At 42.4% G+C, this 12,960-nt stretch overlaps 1 pseudogene; it reads right to left on the bottom strand.

Annotated features, from left to right (window-relative positions):
• Window positions 1-5,271: 5,271 nt before the first annotated feature.
• On the bottom strand, window positions 5,272-10,148 carry LOC143283236 (myophilin pseudogene; annotated as a pseudogene).
• Window positions 10,149-12,960: the final 2,812 nt, after the last annotated feature.

Here is a 12,960-nt window from a genome sequence, read left to right as displayed (position 1 = left end):
AGTTTCTTATCTCTGCATAAAGCACAAATAATGGGAACTAACGTTTAATTTAGAGATAATGCGATGTTTTCCGCGCGCATCAATATGGCATGGAATCCTGCTGAGGCTGAGAAAACTCGCCTGGGTTGAATAGGTTAAGGGGGGGACAGGGCAGTGCAAAAGAGACCAAAATGATGATTTTTCAAGATTTGGGTTTTTGATGGATTTTGATTCTTGAACATCTCTTCTATCATATGCATAAGTATTTCCACTGTAAAAATGTCTTTAACGATGAAAAAAGTGTCAATAAAGATTGCTTGCTGAATCACGAAAGTGTTTATTAATAATTGTTTGTTCAATTTCGACGCAAGTCGTCAAGTTTCTGGCCTTGACAATATACCTTGGACTTGCTCAATGATGAGTAAACCTACAACCATGAGACTTTGCATGATTGTTTTATGACATGTTATTGAAGTTTTGTCACGAGTATGTATGAAAATATTCTCTGGGTTTTAATTCATAGCAGTTCCAATCTTTTTACCCATTGTAAATTGTATGAAAATATTCTCTGGGTTTTAATTCATAGCAGTTCCAATCTTTTTACCCATTGTAAATTTTGAGGATTTCGCAATACCCAAAATTTCAAAAATTCATAAAAAGTACAATAATTGAAGGATCAACACAATCCCACGTGAAAAGGAAGATAGTGTCATTGTGTATCAAGTCCACATAACAAAAAGTGTCTGCGTACACCACATGGACCACAAACCCGATTTCTTTGATACATTGTTTAGCGGCCAATTTGATTTGTTTCCATAGCAACGGGTGTTCACAGAAATCTAAGTACACTTTTTTTTGTGATCCACAAGCGATGATACACCTAGTAGATAAAAAAAAAAAGAGAGAGATATAGTCGGAAAGAAAAAAAAAAGTCGCTATTTGACTGTAGTGTCTGGCCTTAAATTGAAGAACAGTGGGAAAGTGAACATCGCACAATGATACTGATGTCTCTGAGAGGGTTCGAACTCATGACCCATCCCCTAAGTAGTCAGTCCTTCCGCGACACTGACCACATCACCACGAGCTCCGGCGTCTGAATAATTTTACACTGCCCGAGTCATGGACCAGAGAGTCGATCAAAACTGGGACATACAGTTAATAGCTTTATGCATAATTATGGTTCTCTCATCGACTTTCTGATTGCAAGCGAGCGATGCTGCGAACTGGAATCAATTCCCTTTAGAATTTTGTTCTCTGTTTGATGCAAATTATATATATAGCCTACCAGGCAGATAGTCTGACGTTAGTTTGATCAGATATGATACATAATGACCATCAATATGGATTTTTCTGCTAATATAATTTTCTCCCAAAAGAAACGTAATAAGGATACGTAATTACTTTTAGCACTGTTCCATGATTTCATAAGGAGAGTATGAAGATTTTATCAGAAGCACTTAATTTATATCTAAAGCACTTACGCTGTCATTAAATAGCGGTGATAAAAGTAAAGTACCCATAAATTGCACGCAAAAACACAGCTGCACACACACACACACACACACACACACACACACACACACACTCACATACACTCACTCAAACACACACACACACACACACACACACACACACACACACACACACACACACACACACATACACACACACTCGTACGCACACACAGAAATGCGCACATACACAAGCGCGCATCTGCCAAACAGAGACGAGGAGACAGACAGAAAGAGTGAGACAGGCGGACAGACATACAGATAAACAAAAGACAGAAAATTCATTTGTTTATGATAAGACTGACACCAGCAAAGGTGATATCACTGAATATGACTAGTTTGATTTGAATGACAACATAGAATACACGTGCCACACCATGAACGCCCAATGTGGAGTGATGGCCAAGTCGTAACACGTCCGCCTAGGACGCGAGAGAGAATCTGAGCGCGATGGTTCTAATCACGGCTCAGTCGCTAGTATTTTATTTCCCCCTCCACTAGACCTTGAGTGGTGGTCTGAACGCTAGTCATTCGGATGAGACGATAAACCGAGGTACCGTGTGCAGCATGCACTTAGCGCACGTAAAAAAAAAACACCAACAACAACAACAAAACACGGCAACAAAAAGGTTGTTCCTGAAAAAAAAAGTAGAAAAATCCACTTCGATAGGAAAAATAAATGAAACTGCATGCAGGAAAAAAAAAAAAAAAAAAAAAAGATGCTTTCAGTGTAGCGGCGCGCTCTCCCTGAGGAGAGAACAGCCCGAATTTCACACAGAGAAATCTGTTGTGACAACAACGAAAAAGAGAAATACAATGACTCACAACGTAAGGCGCATTAGGCCTCGGCTGTCAACGGGAAAAGGTGGGAACATCATGATTATGATTATGGAGCCTTTGAAGCCGAAGTCGTGTACTTGGGAATCTCATCGAACTTCACAAAAGTATGATCACGCTTTCTATTCTACTTCCACGGTGGGTTTTTTTTTGTTTGTTTGTTGTTGTTGTTTTTTCTCAGTGCTAGTAACATCTGAGCATTTGAGTCTGCCGCTACTAATTTTGCTGCTTAAAACAACTGTTGCTTCTCTCTGTCTCTGTCTCTCTGTCTGTCTCGCTGTGTATGCATATATATATATATATATATATATATATATATATATATATATATATATATATATGCCAAAACAACAAATGTATATATGTGTGTGTGTGTGTGTGTGTGTGTGTGTGTGTGTGTGTGTGTGTGTGTGTGTGTGTGTGTGTGTGTGTGTGTGTGTGTGTGTGTAAGAGAGAAAAAGAGAGAGAGAGAGAGTGACAGAGAGATTGGGCGGGAGAGACAGAGACAAAGAGAGACAGAGAGACTGTGAAGCAGCCTATTGTAACAAAAGAATAACCACATTTCGTAGCATTACTATTACTGCCGCGGCTGCTGTTGCGAAAGAGGCACACTGAGACAGATTTCGAAGCGGACAGCAGAGCTGGAGAGAGAAGAGAGAGAGATAAAGGGAGAGACAGAAAGTGGGGGAGAGAGGGGCAGTGACAGAGAGACAGAGAAACATAGAAGAAAAAGAAGAAGAAGAACAACAACAACAACAACAGCAGCAAGAAGGACAAGAACAAGAACATGAACAACACGAAGAAGAAGAAGAACAAGAAGAAGAACAAGAAGAAGAACAACAACAACAAACAAGAACAAGAACAGGAAGAAGAAGAAGAAGAAGAAGAAGAAGAAGAAGAAGAAGAAGAAGAACAAGAACAAGAACAGGAAGAAGAAGAAGAAGAAGAAGAAGAAGAAGAAGAAGAAGAAGAAGAAGAAGGAGAGCAACAACAACAACAAAACGCATCACGTATTTCAGTCTATTTCCCCAATCTACACAATTGGGAAGCTGTGTCAAAAAAGTGGGAACAGGAGTGTACGCGCAAGCGCTTGAATACGTGGATTTGTAGCAGTAATAATAATTATTTTTATTTTCATTATTTTTATTTTTTTAATTATTTTCTGTGTGTATTTTTTTGTTTGTTGTTGTTGTTCTGTTTTAAAGAAACATTATTTTTCTTACTTTTTTCTTTCATCCATCGAATCCGAAAACCTACACCTACTGATGTCACACACACACAAACACACACACACACACACACACACACACACACACATACGTGCGCGAGCGCACATACACACACACACACACGTGGGCGCGCGCATGCACACACGCGGGCCGTCAAAATGTCACAGCTACAGACTTTGGGCCAACAAAGTGACCACTGCCTCTGAGGCGACAGAAGTTTCCACTTCGACAATGCAAGGTAACACAAGTCTCCATGCTTTACAATTTCTGCAACAAGGGTTTCGTTCAGGAGAACGGCAAAGAAAGCAGGAACACACACACACACACACACACACACACACACACACACACACACACACACACACACGCACACACACATACACACACGCACGCAAACACATACCCCCCCCCCCACACACACACACACGCACACACACATACACACACGCACGCAAACACATACCCCCTCCCCCCCACACACACATACACACACGCACACACAAACACACACAAACACACACACACACACACACACACACACACACACACACACACGCACACACACATACACACACGCAAACACATACCCCCTCCCCACACACACACACACACATACACACACACACACACACAACACAGCTATGAACAAAATGACTCCTCCCACCCACCCCCGCCGCCACCCACCCATGTCCCTCAAAGAAAAGAAAAAACGAGAGAAACACACACACACACACACACACACACACACACACACACACACACACACACACACACACACACACACACACACACACAAGGAATAAACTATAACAGTTTACCTGTCATCCGACGCTGGGGTGTTGTTGTCTCCCACTCCCACCCTCGTGTTCGCTCTGTCTCTCCTTCCTTCCTTCCTTCCTTCCTTCCTTCTTACAACAAGGCGTCGTGGTGGGCAGCGGATCAGCCTGGATGGAGCCCGTGAGAGGACCGTCCTGGGAGCGGAGATACCAGTTGGGCCACATCCAACTGAACAAGCAGACAGACTCGGGTGGCAACGTTTTTCTTTTTCTTTTTCTTTCTTTTTTTTTTTCTTTTTTTTTTCGCTCCTCCAGCTGCTGTTGTTGCTTATTCTGCTGCTGCTACTGCTGCTGCTGCTACTGCTGCTGCTGCTGCAACCCCAGCTGCTCAGTGGCCGAACGAAGCTGAAGCTGAAGAGAAGCAAGGCAAGGCCTTGGCAGGCATTTTCTGCCTGCCACACAGACAGATAGGCTAGTAGCGGACGAGGAGGAGGAGGAGGCTCCTACACCCATCCCTACCCCACCCCACCCCACCCCACGCCACCCCCCACCCCCTCGCTTTGGAAAGAAACAAGCGGAGAGGGGACGGGTGGGTAGGTGGGAAGGTGGGTGGGGGTGATATAGGTGGGTGGGTGGGAGAATGGTGAGTGATGGGTTGGAGTAGGGAGTGGAGTAGGGGTTGGGTGGTGGTGCAGGGGGGGTTGGGGGGACAGGTGTGTGTGTGTGTGTGTGTGTGTGTGTGTGTGTGTGTATGGCCGGGGTGGGGCTGGAGGTTGGGGGTTAGGTTTGAAGGGCAGGAGGGTGGAGACAAGCCTTAGAGGCGGGGTCCAGAAGTGAAGAGGAGGAGGAGGAGAAGGAGGAGGAGGAGGAGGAAGAGGAAGAAACTGGGAGCGCCGCGGGTCCACAGAGCTCTGGCGTCAGTCAGTGGTGCTCTCGCCGTCAGCTGCCGTGGGAAGGCTGCAGGTGGAAGAGTCCACTTTGGCTAGCTCAGAGGGGTGTGGGGAAGGGATGGGCGGCCTTCTCTCTCTCTTTCTCTCTCTCTCAACTTCTGCAACAGTTTCCGATGAATTGAACGAGAGTAGGTGGAGGAGGAGGAGGAGGAGAAGGGGAGGGGAGCTGGGGGGGAGGGTGGAGGAGAGGGAAGGGGTCAGACAGAAACATGGATGATGAAACACCACTAGACAGAGACACGCAGGTTGCACATGCTCTTTTTTCTGTGTGTGTGTGTGTGTGTGTGTGTGTGTGTGTGTGTGTGTCTCACACACACACCTACACATACACACACATGCACACACACGTGCAAACACACACACACACACACACACACACACACACACACACACACACATACATACACGCGCACACACACACACTAAAGAGAAGCAAACAGGCCCAAGTGTGTGTGTGTGTGTGTTCGGTGGCAGAGCGGGGAGGGGGGGGGGGGGACTGGGGGGGTAACATTGTGCTTCTTAAAAATGAAAACAGTTTTCTCCTCACAAACTCGATTCCTGGGCAAATATTTTGAGGATTTCGTATATACCATCGACCCATCACGAGCGAGACAATCTTATTTTCCCCAAGATGTCTCAGCGCGCGCACACACACACACACACACACACACACACACACACACACACACACACACACACACACACACACACACGGCAGAGATAAGCACAGACACTGACACATACTTCCACCCCCACCCCACCCCCACACACACGTGTTCAACCGCTCACTGACAAACACGCATGCATACAGATAAACTGCAGGAGGCACAGATAGAGAGGGAGAGTGGGGAAGAACAGAAAAGAGAAAGAAAATAACACAGAGACAATAAATTATTTTTTCTTCTTTTTTTTTTTTCTACGGGAATCTCACATCGACGAGAACAACAACCAGAACAACGCAAAGACTGATACAGTATCAACGTCATCAACCCAAGGAATATGACGCATGTGATAATGAACTCCCTTTCAGTGGAGAAACCAAAAAACGTACCTGTAAACAGATATATACAGGCCTATCTTCGGACGAAGGAGGAAGAAGAAGAAGAAGAAGACGAAGAAGAAGAAGAAGAAGAAGAAGAAGAAGAAGAAGAAAGGATATATCAATGCCAGGGTATATTAATGACAGGATATATCAATGCCAGGGTATATCAATGGCATTTACATCATACTTCAGCTGCATTACACTAAACAAGCAACAGATCCACCCCAAAGTTGCAAAACTCGTTGGGCTGTCGGAATGTACGTTGATGTAAAAAAAAAAAAAAAAAAAAAAAAAACAACCCCCACCCCCCACCCCCCCACCCCCCCCCCAAAAAAAAAAAAAAAAAAAAACGAGGATAGAAGACGCATGAGGAAAAGGAAGATGGACTGTACAGAAATGTATTTCCGTCCTCATGTTGTTTACAGCTTTGTCAAAATGCTTACTGTGTCGCATGTTTTTGAATGTGTGCGTGTGTGTGTGTGTGTGTGTGTGTGTGTGTGTGTGTGTGTGTGTGTGTGTGTGTGTGTGTGTGTGTGTGTGTGTGTGTGTGTGTGTGTGTGAGTGTGTGTGTGTGTGTGTGTGTGTGTGTGTGTGCGTGTGTGTGTGTATGTATGAGCATGTGCGCGCGAGTGGAGAGAGAGAGAGAGAGAGAGAGATTCAGATTCAGATTATTTATTCATTAATAGGCCTAGGCCCTTATGAAGGGGTAAGTGACAATATAAGTAATAACAAACAAAATGAAAATATATAACCAACCATAATAAGTACACATATTACATAAACGCTGCAATGAAGTACATCTTAAGATGTCACGATATCCCGAAATTTAAATGCCTGGTGTAAAAACAGAGAGAGAGAGAGAGAGAGAGAGAGAGAGAGAGAGAGAGAGAGAGAGACGAATGGAAATCTATTTCACCAGGGTAAAGACATAAGCAGTTGTAGAAGCTTTTTTTTCAACCCTGCCTTCAGGGATAAAAAGGTACTAAAAAAATTAAAATAAAAATAAAAAATAATAAAAAAAACGGAAAAAACTACAAATAATTCTAAAACAATTTCTTGATAAAGAAATAAAAATAAGAGAAAACTGGACACTTAACAACATGCAAGATATAAAAAAACAACAACTGAGGAATACTAGCTACAAACGACAAAACACATAGATACGGGCGTGCGCACACACGTACAGCCAACACATATGCATGCGTGCGCGCAGAGAGAGAGAGAGGGAGAGAGAGAGAGAGAATGAATGAATGAATGAATGAATTTTATTTCGGGGGTAATAGAATAAGCAACATTGCTCTTTTTTTTTTTAATCCAGCCCCCAAAATGAGAAAATTGGGGGAAAATAGAAACAAATGAATCGCAAATAGCATTACATAACATCAAACGAGAAAAGGAAGAGAAAAAAATCAAAGCATCACGTTCATTACAAATCGTGAAAAGGACTACATGGAAATTGTACACATAAGCGTAAACACACTCTTTAGAATAACGTATATGCGCGAAGAAAATAAAGAGAAAATAAAGAAAGACAGACAGACAGACAAACAAACAGACAGACATACAGACCAACAGAGACACAGAAGGAGGGAGGGAGAAAGACGTCTTTGAGAACAGTACCATCATATGAATTTTTTAAGTTATAGACAGAAGTAGCAAACGTTTCCATCAGATACTTAATTTCTATATAGAATTAACAAAGCTTTCCATCAGATAGTCATGATACCTTTTTTTATGAAAACATTGAGACTTGTATTGACATTGAAACTAGAAAAGATGTTGTTCCAGAGACGTCCACCAGAGTAAGTGAGACTAGATTTACATAAATCAAGTCTAGGCAGCGGTATCATGATCTTGCTGGTGTCGCGGATCGTGCTTGTAACGAATTGTTTTAGACATGGAGGAGTAAAACCAGACATTATCTTAAACATAAACAAGAGAGGCAAGGCCTTCAAGACTCACTTGTGATGCACTTTAAAAAAAAATCCAAGCTTTTTATGTATTGAGTATAATTTCAAAATGTAATGTTTAAGATGAGAAAGATCAGTTTAAAGCAAATTAAGTCCCCTAGCATTAATTACAGAGTAATTTCCCTTTTTTTTTTACTATCTGCACCAAAACGTTTGCAAAATAAATAAAACTTCCATGCTGAGCAAAAGAAGTTCCTGTTTGAACAGAAAATGATAATAATGACTGCTCTTGTTGTTGGGTCAGAATATCAGATCAAAGTGCCAAGTTTAGAGAATACAAAAATATAAATATAAATGCAGTTTGCATATAATTAGGCTTCTTTTTTTTTTCTTTTTCTTTTTTTTCCCATTCCAGAGGTGCAATATTGTTTTTAACAAGATGACTGGAAAGAACTGAATTTTTCCTATTTTTATGCCTAATTTGGTGTCAACTGACAAAGTATTTGCAGAGAGAATGTCAATGTTAAAGTTTACCACGGACACACACACACACACACACACACACACACACACACAACCGAACACCGGGTTAAAACATACACTCACTTTGTTTACACAAGTGAGTCAAAAATCACCTTATTATGAGTAAGTTTCTATTTTAATGGCAGCATACCCAAGTTTTGTTGTCAGAGACAGTTAATGAAGATTTCAAAAGTATGAGCTTTACAGCTCTTCTAAGCAAACTTATAAGTTGTTTGAGAGAGAGAGAGAGAGAGAGAGAGAGACAGAGACAGAGAGACAGAGAGAGAGAGCCAGAGAGAGAGAAAGAGACAATAACAAAGGAAACACTTAAAAAAGCATAGTTCTGCAAAAGAATATCAAGAGGCCACAGTGAGTAGCCTCTTGCATGCTTCGTAAACATACGTAGCTGAATTAAAAAGACCTGTCCCATTTCTCATTGACAACAGTAAGTTTAGCCTGAATCGCAAATATCTGTATAGTACTTTGAATGAATTTATCTTACTCTAAGATCATGAAAAGCAGGACAATGAAACATAAAATGGATTTCCTCTTCTTTAGCCTGATTATATCAGTAACATTACTGTGTCTATGGCAACGGCGGGCAATATGAGAAACAAGTAATATTAAAAGAAAATAAGATTCAGTAAACATATAAAATATAAGATAATGAAATACAGCGCTTACATTACCATTCCAATGTTCAACCTTGATCATTATCATACCGCTGAAGTCAAGTATCAATATTATACACATATAATCTTCTTCTTCTTCTTCTTCTTCTTCTTCTTCTTCTTCTTCATTCGTGGGCTGCAACACCCACGTTCACTCGTATACATGTACACGAGTGGGCTTTCAGTTCGTGTATGACCGTTTTTACCCCGCCATGTAGGCAGCCATTCTCCGTTTCGGAGTCCTGAGAGATGACACCTCAGTAAATTCCCCACACAGACCAATGTCCGTGTGACACCGCTCCTCAAACTCCAGCCCATGTCCTGCTAAACTGCCCTCTACACAAAGGACTGAAGCGCCAGATCTGGCCCAGATTCCCTCAACGCTCCAGAACAAGTTTTGGGGGAACGGCTACAGAGCTCCAGCGAACTGCGGACTTCAGTCGTATAACCTACTCTGGACTGACCGTCAGAACATGGCCTGGGAACGCTGAAGAAAATGAAGACACCTCAGTCACTCACCGTGCGGCCAAGGGCGTGGATACAGAGGGTGACCTGGGGGATGTTCTTCTTCTCCCACAGGTCCACGGTCTGGAAGACTTCAGCAGGGGGCACTCCGTAGGCCTTGGCCGCCACCTGGAAGCGCTCGATGTTCTGCATGAGGGCGAACCCTCCGCCCTTCGTGTCGATCTTCTTGATGCAGCCCGGCATCAGCTTGTTCATCAGCCTGTGTGTGTGCAAGAGGAGTAAAAAAAAAATTAAATAAAAATAAAATAAAATAAAATAAAACAAACACGGGGGTTTAGGGTGGGGGTGGTGTGGTGGTGTGGGGTGGGGTCAGTGTGTGTGTATGGAGGAGGAAGGAGGAGAAATTTTGTTTCATGTCCCGTCACACACTATCTTTTTTTTTCTATTGTTTTTTGTTTTGTTTGTTTGTTTTATTTTTTTAACGTACTCTTTACGCATCTATTCATTTTATTCCAATGTGGGGTTCTATCACGTACGTTGTTTTAGAGTCTGTACTGTGCATACCTATCACCGATGTACATATGGTTCCTCCAGTCCTGCCACCTGCAATCACTCATCCTTTGTCTAAAACATTCCAAGAATTCTGAGATGCTTTGGATACCCTGGTTATCCAAAACAATTGCAAAACCGCATGAATCTAAACATTTTGGGGGGTGTCAGAAACCCGTGTTTTCTTACTGTGACCATCTAAGGTTCGCATTAAGCGTCCACTCTTGTAAGTTTTTAAAAGCCAATATTTCGTGCCTTTCACATGTGAGTTCAAATAAATTGGATGAATTCCCCCAGTTCTTCATAAACAAAATCATTAGGTTTTCGATTGTCTACATTCTTTTTAAGTGTTTCATAGCATACACATCACCTTTTTTGACTCACTTGTGTAAACAAAGTGAGTCTATGTTTTAACCCTTGTTCTGTTGTGTGTGAGTGTGTGTGTGTGTGTGTGTGTGTGTGTAAACTTTAACATTGCCATTTTCTCTTGAAATAATTTGTCTGCCAATACCAAAATTGGCTTAAAACATAGTATAAAAATATCTTCACAGTCATAACAGTAACAGGTTGTAAGTCTTCCGAATCAATCCGCCGCATTTCCGAATCATTTACGGTTTATTTCGTTGAGATGTGTTCCGAAATCCGAAAATTCTAAAAACCGCTTTCCACTGAGTTTGGCCGACAAGAAGGAAGGTTGTGTTCGAAGACGACTTGACCTCGTGTTTCTTGTTCACAATCAAAAGGAAGGAAACCCAAATTCTGCACAGAACACGTAAGTGATACTAACTGCACCATCGACATGTTTACTGCATATAAGTATTCTAAAGTGGACACTGAATTAACTGGAAGGAACATTAAAAAAAATTTTTTTTAAATGAATCGATTGTTTCTTTCAGCCCATTGTAGACTGGTTTGTGCAGATCTAGAGATCTACAATATTTTGCGATGTGCTTGAGAGAGATGGCAACGTCTCCTTTATCGCCGAAATAATAGAATAATCGAGATATAATAAAACACACACAAACCTTAAATTAAACGGCGTTTTTACGTCTACTACAATGACATTATTCATTGCAGGAAGAAGAAAACGTCAACATTGTTTTAAATTTAGTCATTTGACGTCAGATGTGCCGCAGCCTTGGGGATTAGTCTGCTTGCATGAGAACTGAACATGTTAGGTTCGATCCCGCTCGCATGCCTTTTTTTTCCGAGTTTATTTTATGTATCATATTTGATGCAGAGCACTTTTCAACGATTCAAAAAAAAATTCTGTCCTCATGATTCCTTTACTGGATAAAGCGTGAAGCACAAGTGATTTTTGAAGGCTTTGCCTCTTACCTGTTATTGTCGTATCCTCTTATATTTATTATCTGCTCCATATTGTAAACCTGGCTGCACATGTATATCAAACAACTTAGAGGAGATACTTTAACAATCACAACAAATGAGCCTCAAATCCAGTTCGTACAAGATATGAAGGATAACCACTTTTTGTGCTATGTTTGCAGTTTGCAATATGGCGCTCAGAGAGAGAGAGAGAGAGAGAGAGAGAGAGAGAGAGAGAGAGATCATTTTCTCCACCACGCCATTTTACCCAATAACAGACTGTCTGTTGTGACCTTTAGTCATATGTGGGTGGACGTTGGTCGGCACAGCAAGGACAATGCCAGCAACAGAGCTGTGTGATGCTGATTGTGTGACGCAGTCGTTCTCCCCACCCCTCCCCTCCCCGCTCCCTGCCACCCCCTACCAGGTACCTGTCGCTGTTGTTTTGTTGTTATCTACCTGGATTGGAAACCCGCGGGGAGAGGGGGGTGGAGGTTGGGTGGGTGGGGGGTGGGGGTAGGGGTTCAATGCAACACCTTCGCTGAGACATTTCGATCTCCGCACACATACACACACACACACACACACACACACACACACACACTCCACTTGCTCCAGCCACACTCAGCTCTTTACGCGGCCGTGCACACTGGTTGCCAATTAGTCTCACTTGCCCGTAATTATCCTGTGGCCATAACTTCAGGTCAGCCAGGACTTGATGAATGTGATCGGTCATTTCCCCCCCCGTGTGACCAGTGGCCTATCACAGCCCCCAGCTGCTGTGCCCACGGCTCATTTTCCACTGACGTCATGCTCCACTTTGGGAGTTTTAATCACAGATCCTGAAAACCGATCCTGGACGTCTATGGAAGGTGTGAGTAAATCACAGACGACTAATCATGAGCAATCTCCTCGTAAGAATAGCTGAAGAAAGGAGTGATCCACAATTATTCCGCAAGTTCTATTTTCTTTTCTTCCGATCACGGTAACAAGTTGGTCGAATTTGTGTACAGTGTTACGGAAACGGGACACACGGGGTTAAAGAATGATCCCCCCCCCCCAACAGGCAATCCGAAGAGAGAGAGAATCATGATGTGTGTGGATGCGGAAACGGCCTATCTGGGTTGGTTTTTTTTTGTGTGTGTGGGTTTTTTTTTTTGTTTTGTTTTGTTTTGTTTTTTGTTGTTGTTTTT

This window comes from Babylonia areolata, chromosome 6 (genome assembly GCF_041734735.1).
Source record: "Babylonia areolata isolate BAREFJ2019XMU chromosome 6, ASM4173473v1, whole genome shotgun sequence".
NCBI lineage: Eukaryota > Metazoa > Mollusca > Gastropoda > Neogastropoda > Buccinidae > Babylonia > Babylonia areolata.
The sequence above is the reverse complement of the archived record's forward strand: the minus strand, read 5'-3'. Positions and strand labels throughout refer to the sequence as shown.